We start from the raw sequence: 12,271 nt of genomic DNA on the forward strand, positions 1-12,271 counted from the left end.
GATGACACGGAGTAGAGGCCGCTTCGCAGCTGTCCGAATTTTCCAGAATTAAAATCTTGTCACGCACTGGGCCAGTAGCGCAGCTAGAAATATTTTAGGGAAGCAGAACAATAGGGAAATAAAGGTAGGGGAGAGGGGGGGGGGGCTGCTGCTAGGGTGCTACTTTTCGCACCGCCGTTTCTAACGAGCTGCCAATAAAGACCATCATCATCATGACCTCTCTAATACTTGCTATTCGGGTGCTCGTGGCCGCATTGAACCTTATTTACGGTAACACACCGGATCCATACACTTCAAGATAACACCGAAAAATGTATGTACGTTCAATATCCCGCAACGAAGGCTTACGGGAGAAAGGCTCCACAGCAAATGTCAATGTTCACTTCGCATGACCCTTCCACGTTAATAACGAATTGCGCGTGCAGGTGACGCGTAACTATGCAACTGAAACACTTAGAGGTTGTGGTCCCAGGCTGAACGGGAAGTAATCTTTTTCGCAGATCTGGCGGCCTGTATGATTTTGGGGCTAGGTGTATATTTCTAAGGTGAGCTTCATTTTGGTAATTGACACACACACACACACACACACACACACACACACACACACACACACACACACACACACACACACACACACACACACACACACACACACACACACACACACACACACACACACACACACACACGCACGCACGCACACACACACACACACACACACACACACACAAACACACACACACACACACACTCAACACACCATTAGTGCTTTGCTAAATACACATATGTCACGTGTCTCTAAAAGATATTTGGTAGATCGGTGGGCTTTTCTCGAATTACGCAATTTAATATAAATAAATAATACAATCTGAATAACCAAGAGATTACTGGCACCCACTGCAATGCACTGCGAACAACATAGCCCATTGCGAGGGGCTTCGCGCACATAAACCAAGAAGCCTTATTTTGATGAAGCTAGTTCCCTCTCCCTGTCAATGATACCGTTTTTGAGAAAGACAGTTTCTTCTCATCAGAAAAGACCCAGCGCTCACCATTTTTTCCTTCTCTTTCTTTCTCCTCGTTACTGTTTCATGCCACGAGACATGACGTAATGTCAATGGGAACCTTTCAAGTGTGGTGCCTTTTGACTCCACGTATATATGTTTACGAGAATAGGAAGCTATGAACTACTGTTCGATTGAATGTATATACAGCATTGTAAGGCAATGTGTGCAGCGAACATCTAATCAGAAAACAAACATTGCGCCTGTTTTCGTTGGCGGAGTATACATTTTCCGCGAAGCGGCGTTCGAGGCACAACGGAAACAGCGACGCGTTTCTTTGAGTCGGTAGCGTGGCCGAGCGGTCTAAGGCGCTGGTTTTAGGCACCAGTCTCTTCGGGGGCGTGGGTTCGAATCCCACCGCTGCCAAAGTAAATTTTTTAATGTAAAAACTGCGTTTTATAACCAATTGTATCGCTATACAAGCCACAATAGCAGCAGTTAGTGGATAAAAGAGAGCATTTCGTTGTGAAGATAGATGAAAAAGAGGATTTATTTGTTACAAAAAAGAATGACGTCTGATCAGCTTACCAGCAAAGGGTTATAAGGTACTAGAGACTCACTATATGTCATAAATATGGTGTTGACTAGTTAGGTTATTCACAGTGTCCCGGTGTCACAATAAACACGCATCGCTGCACCAATAACTTGAATGGGCAGTCGCGATGACTCTTTGTTTCCCTCTGACTCTTTTTCTTTAATTGCTCGGCGTTGTCGGCATTAGCCATTACTGGGTCGCTTCTTCTACAGAACTGACTACTGGCTCAAACATGAACTCCACATGGTTTCAGGGGGCTGCACGAACACCTACAGGCATGCAGCTGTTGCCTGGGTTGCGAATAACTCTCCACGGATAAGAACATTGTCGCCCGCGCGTGAAAACAGTTGCACGCACAATCCGATTGGCAGGTATGTACACTCGAGCGCAATATGAAGGTCATCGCGCGAGCGTCGACCAAGAACTACAACAGCGCCACGGCCCAGAATACCCTTTCGAGGAGAGGGAGGTATCAGGCAAGCTTCACTCACTCTTTTTGCTGTTCCTTAAAGGAATACTGACACGAAAATTCTCGCATGTCGTCTTTTTGCGTCAAATGAAAGGCCAGGCCCTCAAGAACCTAGAAAAGGTAGTGCTAAGCACGAGTACACCCTGAAAAAAGTCATTACAGTATGTTTTTAGAAGTTAGTTTCGGTTCCTACTGTACCCTGACATCACGACACGGTATGAGCTTCTCGTCACGTGCTCGTGCAACATATCCGCGATGCGCAGCGCCTATAGGGGCGCCACTGAAAGCCGCGTAGCGGCGGCCGTTGGAACCGCTCGCGGGTCGCGTAGCAGACGCCTCATTTGCGCGCGTGCGATTCGGCGGTTGTGCGCGTCCCAGATAATTACTTTTGCGGCAACAGTGTGCGCAAAGGAGCCGCACTTTATAATAGTGGACATGTGTCCGACGTCACAGCTGTGTGGGACGACAATGTCCCCATACGCGACAAGTGTTTGTCACAGACGATCGACGACAAGCTTCTCCTACGAAGTGGAGCTCATCGTAAGTACACCGCTTTCTTTATAACGTCCCGATCACTAACGCCTGCATACGTTGACGCGTGAACCAATGTTTTTTCTCGACACAGTAGCTTCGTTTACGTGCCATGTGTTTATATAGTAGATTTTGAGGGAGTGCTGTCGCACCGGCGTATAGATTTCACAGGTGCGGCCAAGCGAAGGGTCAGCGTTGGTAAAACTTTGAAGCCAGCACGATAAACTTGCGAAAAAATAAACGATACACTTGTCATCATCGGTGCAGAAGCGCACAGCGAACATTCTGCACCGATGATCGCATTCCAGTGCCATCAATAGGTAGAATGCAGCCGATTTCGTCCAGCACACGTGTGATTTTACGGCGCTTTTGTAAAGGAGCCGTCACCTTCCCCACATTCTCTGGCATTGCGCTTCGCGCCATTCGTTTTTCAAGAGAGCCTAGGCATCGCGTCTTACCACTAATAACAACCACCTGTGCATTGTAGCGTCTACAATGCAGGCGAGGCGACCAAGTGTAAACGTAGTAGCGTTCGCTGAATACGTAGCGACATAAATGGAGAAATAAAAACACGGTAATCGTTCTAACACTGCCGTAAACAAAGCGTGATTGCTTACTTTCTACGTCGTACAGCCGCAATCCACCGCCGCCGTCGCTCTCGCTCATGAAATAGTACCGGAAACCTGTAGAAGTGCGTTCCTGCAATTTTTTGTGTGTTTGAGCAGCCGACAACGCAGCAGTTATTTTTCGACATCGCTGAGGCCCGACAGAGTCATTAAATCACGACGAAAACACATCCATCCGTGCACTCGCGTAGACGCTCGCGGGAACGCTGCTTGCCGGGACCCGTCAGCGCTTCCTAGTCGTGGCGGCAGATGGCGTCGTCGGCGCTTTGTGCATCGCCGATAGTGACGATTCCACGGCCGCTTCGCACCGTGGCTCCATTGGTGACGCACAAGCGGCCATCTTGGAAGTTTTGGTACCCGACGTCACCACAGCTAGCCAGACTGCTGCGCGAAGTCACCAGAATTTGTACTGTAGCCTGACGTCAAGCTAGTGTCAATGTCAGTAGGTGCGCCAGGGAAAAATTGACTTTAATATCAAATTAAAATATCTTATCAGCATTTGCGGAGCTTCACACTTGCTCAGAGCCGTCTCTGCATACAGGAGATTTGTATGACAGAGTAAATTCGCCTTCGAAAAAAGGTGTCAGTACCCCTCTAACCTGCGATCACTCCCGTCTGAGGAAGGCACATTTTCATTTTTTTTTAATGACAACGCGGTATATTTTGTTCAACGTAGCAAGCCGAAACGAAGCAGTGCCAAGCACCAGCTTTTACCAGATCTTTCCCAGGAATTTTGTTATCGTACGCGGAGTTAAGAGCCAACGAAGAATACGCTTAATAGCAACGAATGGAAAGCTTAATAGAGAGAAAGGATGTAGAGTTGGTCGTAAGGGTGATTGTTGTAGCATGGAACAGCCAACGAGGGCGAGAAGAATGCGTAATCTTGATTTTCACTGTTGCGAAACTTCCCGCTATGCCCCTGGTACGCTAGGCCGGTCGACGCTCGCGCGATAACCTTCATATCGCGCTCGACTGTACGTTAGCATGTGGCGTGACGCGAGCAGCTGTGCAGCTGTAGCTGCAGCGGCGTGTGGGAAATAGTTATAGTGTGACGACGCGAAGAGTGTGAATGCACACCGCGCGAGTGTCGACTCGGCGTTTTGGCAAACAACTGACGTAGTGTCTACAATCTTGCCATTCCGCCTTATCAGCTTTATCAATGATACGGAGTAGGCGCTGCTTCGCAGCTGTCCTAATTTTCCAGAATTAAATACTTGTCACGCACTGGGCCAGTAGCGCAGCTAGAAATATTTTAGGGAAATAGAAGAATAGGGAAATAAAGGTATAGGGAAGCGGGGGGGGGGGGGCTGCTGCTAGGGTGCTACTTTTCGCACCGCCGTTTCTAACGAGCTGCCAATAAAGACCATCATCATCATCACCTCTCTAGTACTTGCAATTCGGGTGCTCGTGGCCGCATTGAACCTTCTTTACGGTAACACAACGGATCCATACACTTCAAGACAACACCGAAAAATGTATATGAGCGTTGAATATCCCCCAATGAAGACTTACGGGAAAAGGACTCCACAGCAAATCATGCATGAGCAAATGTCAATGTTCACTTCGCAAATGCATGGCCCTTCCGCGTTAACAACGAATTACGCGTGCAGGTGGCGCGTAACTATACAAGCGGAAATGGTTAGAGGTTGTGGTCCCAGGCTGAACGGGAAGTAATCTTTTTCGCAGATCTGACGGCCTGTATAATTTTGTGGCTATGTGAATGCTTGAAAAGTGACCTTCATTTGGTAATTGACACACACACACACACACACACACACACACACACACACACACACACACACACACACACACACACACACACACACACACACACACACACACACACACACACACACACACACACACACACACGCACACACGCACACACAGCACGCAATTAGTGCTTTGCTGACTGCACTTATGTCACATGCCTCTAAAAGACATTTAATAAATCGGTACGTATTTTTGGAATTGCGCAATTTAATATAAATAAATAATACAGTCTGAATAACCAAGAGATCGCTGGCTCCAACTCCAATGTACTGCGAACAACATAGCCCATTACGGGGGGCATCGCCCACATAAACCAAGAAGCCTTATTTTGGTGAAGCTGGTTCCCTCTCCCTGTCAATGACACCGTTTTTGAGAAAGACAATTTGTTCTCATCATAAAAGACGCATAGCCCACCATTTTTTCCCTTCTCTTTCGTTCTCCTCGTTACTGTTTCATGCCACGAGACATGACGTAACGTCAACGGGAACCTTTCAAGTGTGGTGCCTTTTGAGTCCACGTATATATGTTTACGATAATAGGAAGCTGTGAACTACTGTTCGGTTAAATGTATATACAGCATTGTAAGGCAATGTGTGCAGCGAACATCTAATGAGAAAACAAACAGTGCGCCTGTTTTCGTTGGCAGAGTATACATTTTCCGCGAAGCGCCGTTCGAGGCACAACGGAAACAGCGACGCGTTTCTTTCTGTTGGTAGCGTGGCCGAGCGGTCTAAGGCGCTGGTTTTAGGCACCAGTCTCTTCGGGGGCGTGGGTTCGAATCCCACCGCTGCCACAATAATTTTTTTTCGATACGCGCCTTTTATCATTCAATGTAGCGCTATACAAGCCACAGATGACAGGAGCCAGTGTTACAAAATAGAGCAGTTCACTACTAAGCTCATTGAAAAAGAGGATTTATCTGTTACTAAAAAGAATGACGTCTGTTAAGCTTACCAGCAAAGCGGTTATGAAATAGTAAGGCTAATTATATTTGTTGAAGTTAAGTTATTACGTTATTCACAGGTAATCGTCGCCACCCTGGACAGGCTTCTTCGCCTCGCCTCTAGCCTGAATGGGGAATCGCGATGTAATGACACATTTCTGACTTTTCCCTTCGCTTGACGTTATGAATTTTGGCAATTAGCGCGTCACTGATTCTCCAGGAATGACTACTGGATGAAGGGTGCGCTTTCGGGGACTACAGGAACACTCACATGCATCTAGCCGTTATCCAGTTTGCCAGGAACTTTCCGCAGACAACAAATGTGTCGCAAGTGCATGACATTCGTAGCATACACAGGCCCGTGTGGCTTGAAGCGAATAGCTCCGCAGCTGTAGCTGCAGCTGCGAGTGGTAAATAGTTGCGGTGGCACGACGTGCAGAGTGAACGCAGACCGTAGCAGAGCGTTTTCATCGTTTTGGCCAAGAACCAGCTTAGGTATTTCTATAGTGTCTATAATCTCGCCACTCTGTTTTATCAAAAACAAAAAAGACATTTGGGCTAGCTGGTATGTAGTCATCTTGGTCGAAAAAGGCGCTAAAACAAATACAGACGAAGGAGAGAAAGGACAACGCTGATGCTAGCTTGCAACGTTAGTTTTACTGAAAAAAAAATGCAAACATAAATTTTCTTTCATAAAGCACGTGGTATGGTTCTTCTCTCTCCGGAAGGGGGGGGGGAGGCAAATGAAAGTGAGATAGTCTGCACGTACCGCAACATGTTAAACATCATTACTACTTGTCGCAGCTTCGTTGCAAAGGATATGCCAATCCAGAGCTATTCATCGTAATCACTCCTCCACTGCACTCCTTGCTATTCGGCGACGCGTCGCCACATTGATCCTTCTTCACAATAACACATTGTGTCTGCACAGCTGAAAACAACACCGAAAAGTGGACGTTTATATACATCCGGCAAAAAAAATGTACAGGGAGAGGTCTGCACTGTATATCACCTCATTAATGCATGAAGGTTCAGTAGTTTATTGACCAACTATGCTGTAGGTATGAAAACACACACACACACACACACACACACACACACACACACACACACACACACACACACACACACACACACACACACACACACACACACACACACACACACACACACACACACACACACACACACACACACACACACACACACACACACACACGCACGCACACACACACACACACAAGCAAGCAAACAAAGATCACTGGTAGCCCGGGCTAGCTTAAAACTCAATACACTAATGCAATTAGAAGTACATCTTCTAATGTTTCATCAACATATAAAATGAGAAACCGCTTTACCAATGTATATTTGTATGAAATGACTTTTTAACAGCGAATTCGACGTTGTATAAATAGAATTTCGCATTGATACAACTTGCGTCACATAGCCTGTATAGGTGCTCGCAGTAGATATTCTTTTCGGGCACGCTTTACGTTGTTAGGTTGGTTCTCACCAGTTGGCTTGCCGGACATCGCTTACACGAGCTGGTGAGAGACGCTGGGGTGTTTAAGTGAAGTCACACAGTATGGTGCGCAGCACATAGTTTCACATTCCACCCGATGGCGTCGGCGCACAAAACATGTTACGAGTGCATGTATAATAAGGACATAACATATGTTAATTACAGTCGCTTTGCGATGTACCGAATAAGATAAGTTGATGTATCGAACTATTCTCAGCGTACTATATATACTTAGGTACTTCGTTATCCTTTCCGTTATGCGAAACGGAAATTACGTTTTGAATTCGTGTTTGTCCGTGACTAAGAGACGAGAAATAACGCGCCTGGGTTGCTCTCATTGCGCCAGGAAGCGTAGAAACGCACCCCGAACCGGAAGTACTGAGACCCGCTACACATCCTCCTTTTTGCGCTGCCGCCTGTATTCGCACATTTTGCTTCCTGGTTCTCGGCATAGCAAGGATTCCTTGACGTTGCCACCGCACCTTATCGACGCAGAGCTTGTGCTTTAAAAACGCGTGCATTGATCAGTATTGCAAATCGTTTTCTTGCCTCCTCGGAGCCCGACGATCCCAACATTCCAAATCCACCGTGCGCAGACAAGAAGAGGGATGGAAATATCAACTCACGCTAGACCCACAAACGCGAGCTGCAAGCACACAAATACGAAACAGACAAAAGTTTCGTGGAAGATGGAGTCCTGCTGAAGTGATTGCACAGTGAATGTCACTGGAGCCAACGTTGTGACAAAGGGGGACAGGTAATTCAGTAGGATCAGGTGCGAGCCTGTTAGCGATTTGCTATATTAAAAAAGGGTAAAGCGCACTAAGACACAGACAAGTTGTAAGCAGCGCTATGTATGTCCTATTTTATTTCGTTGCCCGTGTATTAGCGTGCTTTGCCCATTTTAGGAGGACTTATCTTCCTCAGGGCAGCCAACACCGCATATCGAATCCTTGGCTCTATAGCGGTATTCCCTGCTTAACGATTGCGATTCATCTCAAGCACAGAGATAGCTGTCACTATATGGGACACCAGTGCTGACTTGACAGTCCTGTACATATAAGAGAGCCATCACACTGAAGGGGGTGAGTCCGCAGAAGTCCTACCACGCATACGTACTTTCATGTACGCATGCGTGGTAGGACTTCTGCGTGTGGTAGGACTTCTGACACAGCATTATGTGTGGCCGTAAGCCTGATCGCGGAAAGGAAAGCTTGGCAGCGGGCAAATATCTCGAGTGACTACCGTGAATAGAAAGACAATACGACGCTCTAGATACCACGTCAGCATGCGTCACCTGAGGCTACGCGGCATCGCATCTTAACTCCCATGCCCCGTGGTTGGAGACAGCGACAGTTGCTAGATTAGTTGCTTCGATACGTATTGGTCGTTGGTTTTCTTAAGAAAGCGCTCTTCTCTATGACACAGAAAAGCCTGAATTCATCTATAAGCTTATTTGTCAGTAACTCTGTCAGATTTGCTTGCTCACTATATATTATCCGATGACATTGAATCGGTCCAGAACTGGTGGACTCGTTTTATTCTTTCAAATTATCGCCGTAAAGGTAGCGTTTTCTTATTGAAATCAGATTTCTGCCTCAATACTGAGCAGCTTAGAAGAAAAAAAAACATCTCGTCTCTGCTTTCTTCACAAGATTGTTTTGTCAAAATACTTTACTTAAACTATCACTTCTTTCAAAACGCTGTTACATGTCATCCCGTCTCGATAATCCGTTTTAAAGTTTTCCCACCGTTCCGTCATACAAACGACTGCACGACTATGAAGTCCGTCGGCTATTTATACATGCCTTACCTCACATTTCAGAATAATAGCTTGCGTTATCGTAAATTACAGAATAAACAACGTTGTTAGTGAGGCGCGCGCGAGCTCCACGGATTCGCATCCTTCACCAACGTTCAACCTTCAAGAAAAGTTTGATACTGCAGGCGAGTCTTGCGGCAACCAACAACTTAATCACCAAATACCCTGAAAACAGGCATGGGCAAAAACAGAAAAATAAAGCAGCCCAACGACGAGCGCTACCTGTCACAGTCCACTAAACCCAAGTTCAGTGGACTGTGACAGGTGGGTATACTTTGCGCCAAATTGGCACCTTCCCCACGTGGCCTTTATCAGTAGCCATGGAACCAACCTGAAATTTTCGTCTGGCTACAAAAGCTTCAGATTGGCTCCATGGCTACTTTCTAGCTACTCTTGAACTTCTCTTATGGCGCATTAATTAGCCATTTTTCTTTTCTGTCGTGTCAGCCGAAGCGCGCGGCGTCCTCCCCCCACCAGCAGACTGGTGCGCGTCGAGGTGCGCCAAAGCAGCGAGGGCGCGCCTGCAAATACTGAACGCGCGAGGTTGCGTGCATGCTTGCAAACGTGTGGTTAGCACGTCACTCACGCTGCCCGCCATGTATGCCTGACGCTACGCGTAAGTTTGTCATTCTGATAGGCAGCGCAACATCGCAACATTTTGTTGCGCAACGATGCGCAACAAAATGAAGCTGGCGTGTTCATCTTCAGCCAGATTTCACTACCTCAAGCTGGACTGGTGTTATGTAAACACTTTACCAATCGTGTTCGGTCTGCAGCTTCAAAGAAAATCTGCGTCAGCGTTGAATGTTCCTGCTCACTTGCTGGCTGGAATATTCCAAAATCACTCTGTATCTGCCACGAACTTTATCTATTTTACATAAACTTTATACAGGCGCACTTAATTTATTATAAATATTATTACCCGTGGCTTGAAGACCAAGCAAGGAAACAAAAAACGGTGCTCCTATTTCTATCTCCTTGCTTAAGCAAAATTTGATCGCTTATTCTTCGATAATAAAAACTGCACTCGAAATATCGCTTTCGTTCTATTTAGCTGCAAGTTTGGCGGTAAAATTAAACGCACGGCTACTTTATCCTGGATTCTGGCTCCTTTTCAAATCCACCCAACGGCAACCCTGCCCAAGTTCTCGCTTCATTATAGTCATTACTGTTCTGTAAGTTCAGCAACATTATAAGGCTGAAGCATTTGGCTGACGCGAGGAAGCATTCGAGATATGTACTACACTTCGCACAAGTAAAATAGTCTCGGCTCTAAGCATGCGTTTCGTATCTCTCAGAGGTCAACGACGCCAGATAAGCAGCTGCCGAACGCGAGTTGTCTGCCGCAGCCGGCAAGATAAGAGGCACGCATTGTGCGCGCTGACGTGGCCTTGACTCGTTCGTGAAAGTGTGGCACAGTCGACGCTTGGACTAGTTGCCACGGGATGGCGCGCGCTACAACGCTCATCTAGGGAGCCTACATGACCGCCTACGCTCATCAGCCGGGATGAGAGTGATAGAAAAAAGGTCGCTACAGCCGTAGATAACAGTGCACTATTAAAGCAGAAGCCTGTACGAAGGAAAGATAGGTAGTCACGAAGCGTATAGATTGCCACTCCGTTTCAAAGGGTATGTTAATAAATATAATCTTCATCATCGTAATCGTCATTGTTATACTTACTTCCGTTGAATGTTAAACAACATAGCCCGTCGGTGCAATCTCTCTCTCCACTCTTCCTGTCCTTTTTTTGAGTTGTTTTACTGTCCACCAGATTAGCTTGATGATAATTCCTGAGTTATAACATCAGGAATTATGATCGAGCTATCATCAATTCCAGGAAATTCCTGATGTTATAACATCACGAATTCCCATGATAGGCTGGGGCCGCGAGCCTATCTCATAAGTTATTCCCAGTGGAAAGGAAAGTGTTGAGCTACGCATGCGCAAGCAGCATGATCATGTAAGAACTGAAAACAACGTAGGCGTCAAACGACCACGAAAGACGTTGCACCAAGGCGGAAGCGGAACTTCAGAAGATTCATTTGGCTTCGATCGTTACGGCATTACCAATGTATTTTAAACAGCGCAAGTATCTCGTGTCACCAGTTTGCCTGATTCGGACATCGAATAAACTGCCGGAACCTTTTGGCGGTCAGTGTTGCTTTCGGTAGTGAAATCTGATCAGAGCAGGCCAAAACAGGTTGAGGGAAAGGCTGAACGACTAAAAACCGTTTGAAAAGGAAGACGGAGAAAGAAAAAAAGAAAGAATATTATGAAACAGGAAAGCCGACTAAGGAACAAAGAGAAAAGTGAAACACGAGGTGGTGCATATTTGTATAGCGACGAGCGTATTTATTTATTATTTTGTTTATTTCTAGTGGAGCAGGGGCGAGTAGTGGGGCTCGCCCAACTTCTAAGGCGAATACTTGCTAGGAGTTGTTCTGCTCAGCAGGTAAGCAACTGTTCGCGGAATTACGAACGGCCTGTAGTTGTATAACGTGGCTCTCTAAAAACCGCTCCATTGTTCGCACAGACAATGCCGCTTTTCCTTTGCGAGTTGGCGACCGCTTCACACTTCAGCGTGTAAAGTGTGAATGCTCCTTAACAAGGTAATACGTGTTGTGTGCATCGTTTAACGCTACCCTAAGTAGCGATGGTTGTTGTCCTCATTGAATATAGACGGCAGCCGAAGAGGCCGGCATGGTACGCAGCTGGAAAAAAAAAGTAGGTCGCCTATCGAGCACATGTGGAGGAGCGAGCTTATGTGACTCGCACTGGAAAGCCGTCGGTAGCGTGGCCGAGCGGTCTAAGGCGCTGGTTTAAGGCACCAGTCTCTTCGGGGGCGTGGGTTCGAATCCCACCGCTGCCACACTTTCTTTTTTTTTGCGAGTCTCTTTTGAACGTTCTAGTGATAAATATATTTTTTATCCCTTTCACCTGCTTTAAGTGGTCCACAGAACACAGTTGTTGTTACCTAAATTCACG

General features: G+C 46.5%; 3 non-coding genes across 3 annotated transcripts; all 3 read left to right on the forward strand.

Annotated features, from left to right (window-relative positions):
* The first annotated feature begins 1,348 nt into the window (after positions 1-1,348).
* Positions 1,349-1,430, forward strand: Trnal-uag (transfer RNA leucine (anticodon UAG)). The gene has a single exon. It is a non-coding gene; the product is annotated as a tRNA-Leu (tRNA).
* Positions 1,431-5,709: 4,279 nt separating this feature from the next.
* Trnal-uag (transfer RNA leucine (anticodon UAG)) lies at positions 5,710-5,791 on the forward strand. The gene has a single exon. It is a non-coding gene; the product is annotated as a tRNA-Leu (tRNA).
* A 6,282-nt stretch (positions 5,792-12,073) lies between these two features.
* On the forward strand, positions 12,074-12,155 carry Trnal-aag (transfer RNA leucine (anticodon AAG)). Its single transcript has one exon. It is a non-coding gene; the product is annotated as a tRNA-Leu (tRNA).
* The last annotated feature ends 116 nt before the right edge of the window (positions 12,156-12,271 follow it).

This window comes from Rhipicephalus sanguineus, chromosome 2 (genome assembly GCF_013339695.2).
Source record: "Rhipicephalus sanguineus isolate Rsan-2018 chromosome 2, BIME_Rsan_1.4, whole genome shotgun sequence".
Classification (NCBI taxonomy): domain Eukaryota; kingdom Metazoa; phylum Arthropoda; class Arachnida; order Ixodida; family Ixodidae; genus Rhipicephalus; species Rhipicephalus sanguineus.